The sequence below is a fragment of the Lacerta agilis genome, chromosome 11 (genome assembly GCF_009819535.1).
Source record: "Lacerta agilis isolate rLacAgi1 chromosome 11, rLacAgi1.pri, whole genome shotgun sequence".
NCBI classification, from domain to species: Eukaryota; Metazoa; Chordata; class Lepidosauria; order Squamata; family Lacertidae; genus Lacerta; species Lacerta agilis.
The window spans coordinates 28,954,897-28,964,156 of NC_046322.1; positions in this window are offsets into that span (position 1 = coordinate 28,954,897).

Below are 9,260 nucleotides of genomic sequence, written 5' to 3' on the forward strand. Positions count from 1 at the left end.
GCTTTCCTGACTAGAATATGGCAATCTCAAAGCAGTGGCTCATACAGAGATACAACAGGTTGCTTACCTGGAGGCAGGTTAGTCTGCTGTTTCTCTACATCAGGTACGACTGAACGATTCAATTCAGAGCTGAAACAGAACGACCCAACCCATAACACATGCTGATTGGCAGGAGGCAAGCACAGAGCAGACATTCTGACAGTGTTAGAAACTCAGATATATAAGCAATGGGCCAAATGGCTCCTTATACCAAGGATACAGTCACCAAAATGGAATGTCTAGTTGTCATTTTTTGGGTAAGACAGCTCTAAAGTCTTATTTTTCAAATGATGGGCTGACTGTGATTGATTCTCAGTTAAACATCTGGCTAGTTCAGATGACAACCTTGAGCTCGGTTAAGAATTTTGAGAACTTAAAAGAAGCAAAGTCACTTGATCCAAGGACAGTCCACATATATATTGGTCTATTTCTACCTCTAATTCATTCCGAGCGTTCAAATGAAATATAACAAATAGAATTCTACAGGATGTGTTGCTAGTGTGTGAAAGCAGTCAAGATCCAACAATCCCCAGGCATGCACCTCCAGATGGTGACCCATCCTGGCACCCAGGCATCTTCACTTAGTTGCCTGAGGCCAATAGACAGGTGCAAAATGCACCTGGTACCTGGCTAATTTCAAACACTGGTCACTCATACAGAAAAGCAACAGACCTCCTCCTCCTCAATGAGTGGGGGGGGGGTACTTCTGCTATGTCTTTGCACTGAGAGCCACTGGATGATTCAGTTGGCCCTGCAAAAGAGACAGAATGACCTATCCACAATGCTGACTGGAAACAGGTGGAGAGAAAGCAGCCACTCAAACACGCAGAGATGAAACGAGCAGCCTTCTCCTTGCAGGCTCCTTTAATAATTTAATTTGTTTATTTCTCATGCAACGCCAGTTTGGAGAAATACTGACATGTCGGGCTTGAGGTCATGTTGAGTGTGTTAGAGCTTGACAGGTATCACCCTTTCTGAGTCTGTGGTCAGAAGCAACCAGAAAGGGTGATGATTGTTCTAGGTGGAAATCAGTATGCCAAATAAAATAAAATAAATTGAAACAACAACCCTTAGTTTGGCCAGCAACCTAGACTGCAAGATACTAAACAGGCGAGAACTCCACCCAAAGTAAGGAGGCCTTTGAGGGACGGAGGGAAGCAAGGAGACAAGGGCATGGGATGTCTGAGCCCTGATCCTCCAACAAAGGTGACACCAGAGGAGGCTCCTTAGGGCTGCAAGTTCATTTTGGTCAATTGCAAAATCTGTTTGCATTTCAACTTGTTGCACTGTAAATTGTTCAAAGCCTCTTCAACACCTCTTTGGAAAGGTGGTGTGGTCGTTTTAGCGCAGGCATTTTGAGACGCCAGCTGCATTGTGCAGATACCACAGGTGAGCCATGCATGAAATTCACTGTGAAATCAAGTTTGACATGCTACATATGGCACCAGTGCAGACAAGTCCCAAGTCAGAAGAGCTAGGTTATATAGTACAAGACTGAGACCAGCTAGCAGATGTGGCTGTACTGGACCTGAAAAATAGGTGCTGCAAATACATATGCATATATGTATCCCTTTGAGTCACACAGGACTCTTAATCACGCACAAGGAAAAAGTAGGTGTTCACATGCACACTGGCCCAAACACCACCACGACTACTACATGCACCTTGCCTAATCTGCCTTAGAGTAGGTCAAAGGTAGGGGATCTGTAACCCAGCCAACCTGGCCAACCATCAAGGATTGTGGGAGTTGTAGTCCAACTACATCTGAAAGGCCACAAGCTCCCCATCCCTAGACTAAACAGTTGAGTTTCTCCTGGATCTGCAAAATAAGATAAAGCAATATGTTGTTTTACTAGGCGAAATTCAGTCTGTTGCGTAGATGTGTGCATGCAAGCCTTCAAATTACACAGAACATTTCATTAGACATAATGGGAAAATTAGCTAATCCTTTTGGAGAAGAGCTGGGCAAACTTCAGGCTTCTCAGAGCTTTGTTTGTGTTTAACCTCAACCCCAAGACAGAGCCACCAGCCAGAATCCTAGGCAAAAGACACACGGAATTAAATAACACCTCTGAGCAAATGCTAAGCCTAGAAAGGTGTTTTAGTACTTGTTTTGAACAGAGCCTACTGTCCTTACACACAAAAATCCACATCTGCTTGGCTTTCCTCACTTCAGCAGCCTAATTTAGGTGAGGAAGGTTGCTTTTCTTGTTGCTATTGTTAATTGTTACTGGGAATCAGAAACCCTCCCCAGTCTACAGCAGATCACCAGGCAGATCCCAATCTGCCGTCTGCCCGCCCCTGTTTCAGAGTATATACACCTGAAAAACTTGGCTGCAAACACAAAATGCCACCACCGCAACGCATATCCCACAGAAAACTTCAGCTAATCTTTTTGAAGAGAGTCCTTTTTCTTCCTGGCACCCCACACTGACCTGGCAAGGTTGTGCCACCGTTTTACGTGACAGGCAGATATCCCAGAGGTGAGCCTTCCCCCCCCCCATCACAGCCTTGGCGCAGCAATAAGCTACATCGGTTGGATTTCTGCCTCTCACTATCAACAAAGGCAGATAAGCCTTTGCCAGGGGAGGGGAGGGCGGAGAGGTACCAAAACACCAAACACTGCCTTGGCATAGCAAAAAAAGCTGCGCCTGTTAAATTGCTGCTTCTCACACTCATTAAAGTCAAAGGCGCCATGGGAAAGAGAGAGAGATGAAATACACCTGCTGAGCAAAGCAGAAGGGAGCCAGACTTTGGAAAAGTCCCTTCTCCACCAGCCCCGCCAGAAAGCGGAGTCCCGACCCCCGGTGTGGACATTACCTGTTGCTGGCTCCCCCAGAGGAGTCTCGGAGTGTCCCTTGGAGCGCAGACGGGGGCCGAAGAAGCGCTCCGGCGCCACCTCCGAATTGGCGCGCCCTCGGGGGGTTCTGCCTGCCCGGCAACGTCGCCGGCTGCTGCTGCTGCTGCTCCCGAGGAGGCTCCCGAGGGGCGGAGCCGGGCGCCGCCTGCCCGCCCGCCCATCCTTCCCTCCCTCCCCGTCCGACTTGTTGCTGCCAAGCGCTGGCAGGGCCGCCCCAAGCGGCCAGGGAGCGGCTGGGCTTCTCGGCTCCCCAGAGCGCGTGTGAAAACTCTCCCGGGCAGCTGACGGGAGCCGGGCAGCGACCTCTAGCGGACGCCCTGCGCCACGCAACGGCTGCACCCGGCCAACAAAAAAAGCCCTGAAAGGTGCCGAGACAAGCCGAGGCAAAATCTGTCAGTCGCCTCTGCTGCCAGGATGAGGTGGCTTGGGAGGGAGAAGATTTCAGGCCAAGTGTACTTAGTGCCCGTGGATTAGGACCACGCCTAGAGCCAGCCCATTCACCCCTCTACCTCTGTAATGCCGGCTCTGGCTGGCAGTGGCTCTCCAGGATTATCAGAGGGAGGCCCAAAAGCAGGACCCGATTGCCACAGCCCTTCTTCCCTTTCTGAGAATCCAGCCTTAGATAAGAAAGATGCAGGTTTGTGACCATTTTCTGGAAGCAGGGCTGGCTTGGCTCAAGAAAGAGGCAGTGCAGTGTAGTGGTTAGTGTGTCAGACTAACCAAAGACTAGGAGTCCAGAGTTCAAATCCACCCTGGGCCACTCACTGCCTCTCAGCCTAATCTTCCCATCACAGGGTTGTTGTGAGGATTAAAGGGGGGGGGGAAGAACCATGTACACCACCTTGAGATACAAACAGGCCCAAACAGAGGGGGGGTCATATGGGCCACTTGGCTTGGGCCTCCGATTCCAAAGGGGGCCTCGGTCAGCATATTCACAATCGCTAACCATTATTTAAATGTAAATACTTAAAATAATCATTTTCCCTATGTATTTTTAAAATGCACTATTATTTATATACTTACTTATTTATAAGACTTCGGAGATCCCCAGGGTAAAAAAGGGGGGGCACATTATCTACCTGGCCCGGGTCTCTGCCCGGCTCTGCAAGGGCCTGGATACAAATGTGATTAAATATGTTGCTGCCAGTTGAAACTTGCTTTCAGTTCTTGCATTGAAGCGTCCTTGGGGGCAGCAGATGGTTTATGAGATACAGGGCATAAGCTTAAGGCCAGCCCAGGCTGGACTTCATGAGACGGTCAAGGACCTGGAGGATTCTGTTGCAGTTGTCCGATTGTTCCTGTTATTTGTGAAGAGACACAGCAAAAGAATCTTTGTGCACCATTGAAGGTAGAGGTTAAATGACTGGGGAAGGAGAGACCACTGTGCTCATGCGCTTATCTGCCTCACAGGGAGGAAAAGGGAGTTCAAATACAAGACATCCCATAATAAAGTTGGCTCCCCTGGTTTGATTACAAACATCCATGGGACTCACAACTTGGTAAATTTTAGGTTTGTTCCACTGGATTGCATTGCATTGCTGCTAGCACGTAATTGCAGCCCTGGAGCACTGCCACAGTTGCACAAGACAGAGACACAAGTTTTCACACTGGTGCAGCTGTGGAAGCATTTAAGGAGAAAGGGGAATTACCCTACACTAAACCACAGAGCCTAGGGCTTGCTGATCAGAAGGTTGGCGGTTCGAATCCCCACGATGGGGTGAGCTCCTGTTGCTTGGTCCCAGCTCCTGCCAACCTAGCAGTTCGAAAGCATGAAGTGCAAGTAAATAGGTACCACTCCGGCAGGAAGGTAAACGGCATTTCCATGTGCTGCTCTGGTTCGCCAGAAGCAGCTTAGTCATGCTGGCCACATGACCCAGATGTTGTACGCCGGCTCCCTCGACCAGTAAAGCGAGATGAGCGCTGCAACCCCAGAGTCGGACACAACTGGACCTAATGGTCAGGGGTCCCTTTACCTTTTATGTACTCAAAGTTAAAGGTAAAGGTACCCCTGACTGTTAGGTCCAGTCACGGACGACTGGGGTTTGCGACGCTCATCTCACTTTACTGACCGAGGGAGCCGGCGTTTGTCCGCAGACAGCTTCCGGGTCATGTGACCAGCATAACAAAGCCACTTCTGGCGAACCAGAGCAGCACATGGAAACGCTGTTCACCTTCCCGCCGGAGCGGTACCTATTTAGCTACTTGCACTTTGACGTGCTTTCGAACTGCTAGGTGGGCAGGACTCAAAGTTAATATGGCTTAAATTATGATCAAATAATTGATATGGGCATGGATTCTCACATTATTACCCAATCAACCAGACTCTTTATTATGACCAATGACCAGTATTCAGACATTATTTAAAGCACAAAAGAACCACCCAAACCCATTTGTGTGTTCAAAGGTCCTCTCTACAGTTGAAAGTAACCACTTATTTCTTTTGGCCACTGTTACAGCTAATCAAACAGGTTGGGCCAGTTTATGAAGCATTACCAAAAAGAAGAAGTAGTGAATAGTATTTAATCAAATGATGGTTTAACAAACAAATGACTACATGAAGCACAAGCAACAACAGCTCTATCATATCACTCTGTTTGCTTTACAAATAAACAAAAACAGTATCTTGTCTACTGTCAGAGTTCAGGATTGTGGACTATATACTGACATTTTGCACCATAAATCAGTATTACTCCATCTCAAACTTTTCATCTGGAAGCAAATTATGAAAATATTCCTGGTCTCATAGATTGTGATGCATGGGAAACATCAATCTCAATAGGAGTATCTCCTGCCCTGAGCAACATAGCTAGCAGTAAGTGTATGACTTAGTCCAGGGGTCTGCAACCTTTAAGACACAAAGAGCCACTTGGACCCGTTTCCAAAGGGAAAAAAAAAACCTGGGAGCCGCAAAACCATTGCGACATTTAAGACAAATATAACGCTGCATATATTGTTTCTTACCTTAATGCAATAATAATAAATAACGTATAGGAGCCAATGCAAAGTATAATTAGTAAAAACAACAAGAATAAGTTCTTACTTTTTTGCATTGACTCAGGGGCGTACCCAGGATCAAAACTGGGGGGGGGGGCAAGCCATGGTCCTTCAGGTTGTGACATTTCAGCACGGAAAGGCGAATGAAACCAAAATTTTAGGGAAATTATATATAATTATAGCAGTGCTTTATTACAGTAGTTATTACAATTATTTGCTTGTTTTTTTAAAAAAAATTTATTCTAGTTACATGTCTTATACCAGGGGTGGCCAACTCCCAAGAAACTGTGATCTACTTTCAGCAGTGATCTACCCCCGTTTTTTGGGGTTCTGCTCAAAGTTGTTTTGGGGGGGTGTGGTGGGTGGGAGAGAGGGCTTCCCCCTCTAAGATAGGTTGGCAAGCGAACTAAGAAAGAAAGAAAAAGGGGGGTGGGAATGGAAAAGTGGGGTGGAAAAATATAAATTGGGGGTGTGGTGGGTGGGAGAGAGGGCTTCCCCCTCTAAGATAGGTTGGCAAGCGAATTAATAACGAAAGAAAAAGGGGGGTGGGAATGGAAAAGTGGGGTGGAAAAATATAAATTGGGGGTGTGGTGGGTGGGAGAGAGGGCTTCCCCCTCTAAGATAGGTTGGCAAGCGAACTAAGAAAGAAAGAAAAAGGGGGGTGGGAATGGAAAAGTGGGGTGGAAAATATAAATTGGGGGTGGGGTGGGTGGGAGAGAGGGCTTCCCCCTCTAAGATAGGTTGGCAAGCGAATTAATAAAGAAAGAAAAAGGGGGTGGGAATGGAAAAGTGGGGTGGAAAAATATAAATTGGGGGTGGGGTGGGGTGGGGAGAATATCTATTAAAAATATGTAGTAGTTTAAAAAATAAAAATAAAGGGGGAAAATCTTTTTCTTCTTTTTCCTTTTTTTGAAAACAAAAACAAAAGGGGAAGAGAAAAGAAAAAGGGGGGATAGAGGGAGAAAAGGGTAATAATAAAAATTCAAATAGAGTGGCTGCAGCAGTTGTGGGGGGTGTTTGTTTATTTTTCGTTTGTTTGTTTGTTTTAAAAATGGGATTTCTCCCCTTGGATTAAAAAAGGAGGGGAGGAAAAAAAAGAGAGGGGGGTGGGAGAGCAAGGCAAAAAGCCAAAAAGCAAAAAACAGGTTTTTTGGGGGGGGAATCGCGCCAGGCTCTGCAGCGCGCCGGCCTCGGGGCTCCGGGCCCCCGAGCCGCCCTTGGGGCCATCGTTGAGCATGTACACCGCCCGCAGCGAGCGCTGGCGAAGCACCGGTTGGCGGAGGTTTCAGAAGCAGCCCGGACGTTTTCGCCGCCGCCGCCCGGCCTTCCTGTTGCACGGCGGCGCAGGAAGGCTCCGAGTCCCGGCCGGGCCCCCGGGCGCCCCCCGGATCCCGCTGCCAAAGAGGCGTCGGACGGCGAGGCGGAGCAGCAAAGCCAGGCGGAGGCGGCAGCAGCACCATCCGGCGACCGACGCCGGGAAGGTCCCCCGCCCGCCCGCCTCTCCGGGGGCGGGGAAGGCGCAACGGAGCCAAGCCCCACAAGGACACCCCAGCTGCCCGCCGGGCCCGACACTCCAAGGAGGGAAGCGGGCAGGCGCGGCGGGTCAGGAGGACGGCGCGGCGGGCGCAGCCCAGGCGGGCCAGGAGCGCAGCGCAGTGCCCCCACCACTCCGCGCCACCTCCGCGCCCCAGGCAGCCGCCCCGGAGCCGAAGGAGGAGCGCCTGTTGCGCGCTCACAGTGGCGGGCCACGGCGGGGACGGCCCCGCTCCGCTCCGCCAACTGCGCTGCCGCCGTCGCACCAGGCCCGCCCCTGCGCCTCCCCCCGGCTGCCCCCTCCCTCCCTCTCTCTCTGCCCCCTGCAAACCGCCCCTCCATCGCGGGCAGGGCTGGCGCGTCTTCCCTCCGGCCGAGGAGTTCTCAGGCGCAGTGCCCCCACCACTCCGCGCCACCTCCGCGCCCCAGGCAGCCGCCCCGGAGCCGCGGCAGGGCCGCGAAAGAGCCGCATGCGGCTCCAGAGCCGCAGGTTCCCTACCCCCGACTTAGTCATTCCATTTACAATTAATTTACTTTTCTCCTTCCTACTCCCATTTCAGTTTATCTTTATTAAATCTCACTCCTGTTTATCTATAGTTCTGATTTCACATTTCTGAAGCCCTTTGGATAAGACTTTCACAAAAAACGTAGCATTCTAATAAAGAGTCCTATCAGATAGATAAGCATCCATTTCAAGCAACAGGATATTCAATTAGGTATCTTAGGGGGTCAATCAAGCAATCTATCAGTATGGCTAGGACAGGGATGAGGAACCTGTGGCCCTCTGAGGTTATCAAACTCCAACTCCCATCAGCCCCAGCTAGCATGGCCAATGATCAGGAATGTTGGGAGCTGTGGCCCCAAAACATTTGGAGGGTCTCAAAGTTTCCCCATTTCTAAGCTGGGACTTTGAAAATCAAAGGAATGAAAACGACATCATGCATCTCTATAGAAATTACTGGAAACAGACATGCCACTTAAAGTAATGCAACTTTTTTTAAAAAAAAAAAAAAAAAGGCTGCACTTTTCTCTAAAAACGCATGTAGTAGATAAAATTGGTGACGGTTGTGGTTCAAAGAAACAGGCCATTATAGTTTATTATCTTTAAATAAATATGCACATTACGGATCTTCATGACAGGTTTCTTTTCAGACAGTGAAAGCAAGTATAAGATAAATGTATGACTTTAACAAGGACCCCTAGTGACTGGTGGAAAGTAAGGTTATCATCACATTCCCCCCACCCCACCTCCCATTTGTTTAAGCATTACACGGGAACCAAAATGGCCCGCTTGCAATTGTGCTCTTAACTCTCCATCCCACCAACTAAAATTGGCCCCCATTGAGAAAACAACTAAAGTTTTGGTGGTTGATTCATCTGACGATTGCACCAATGAAAGCTTACAGGCCTCCAGGAAAAAAATGATACTTTCACAAAATAAAACATCCATGTTTTTAAACACATTTCTCTGCAAGAAAACCTCAAATTAAGCTGAAAGATTGTTTGTGTGTTTTGTAACTGTTGTTAAGCTGTAGCACTGGAACGGCTAGTCCTGGTGAACTCGCAACCAGCATGCCAAGTCCATTCACAAGCTTTCCCAGTGACCCTGGAAGCATCTTGGATTTCCTTCTCTCACTGAAACTGCTTGGGTTGCATTTCACGACGATCTCTCTGCGTTACTGCACAATGGAGTGGGGGGGGGGGAGAAGAGACTACACCACCTCTAATGAAACCAGTCACCTGACCTTTCTCCACCTTTCACTGCAAAGTCATAATTTTTAGAAGCAGTTTGAAGGTTTCCTACGAAAAGAATATAACGTCGTTGTGACCCAGG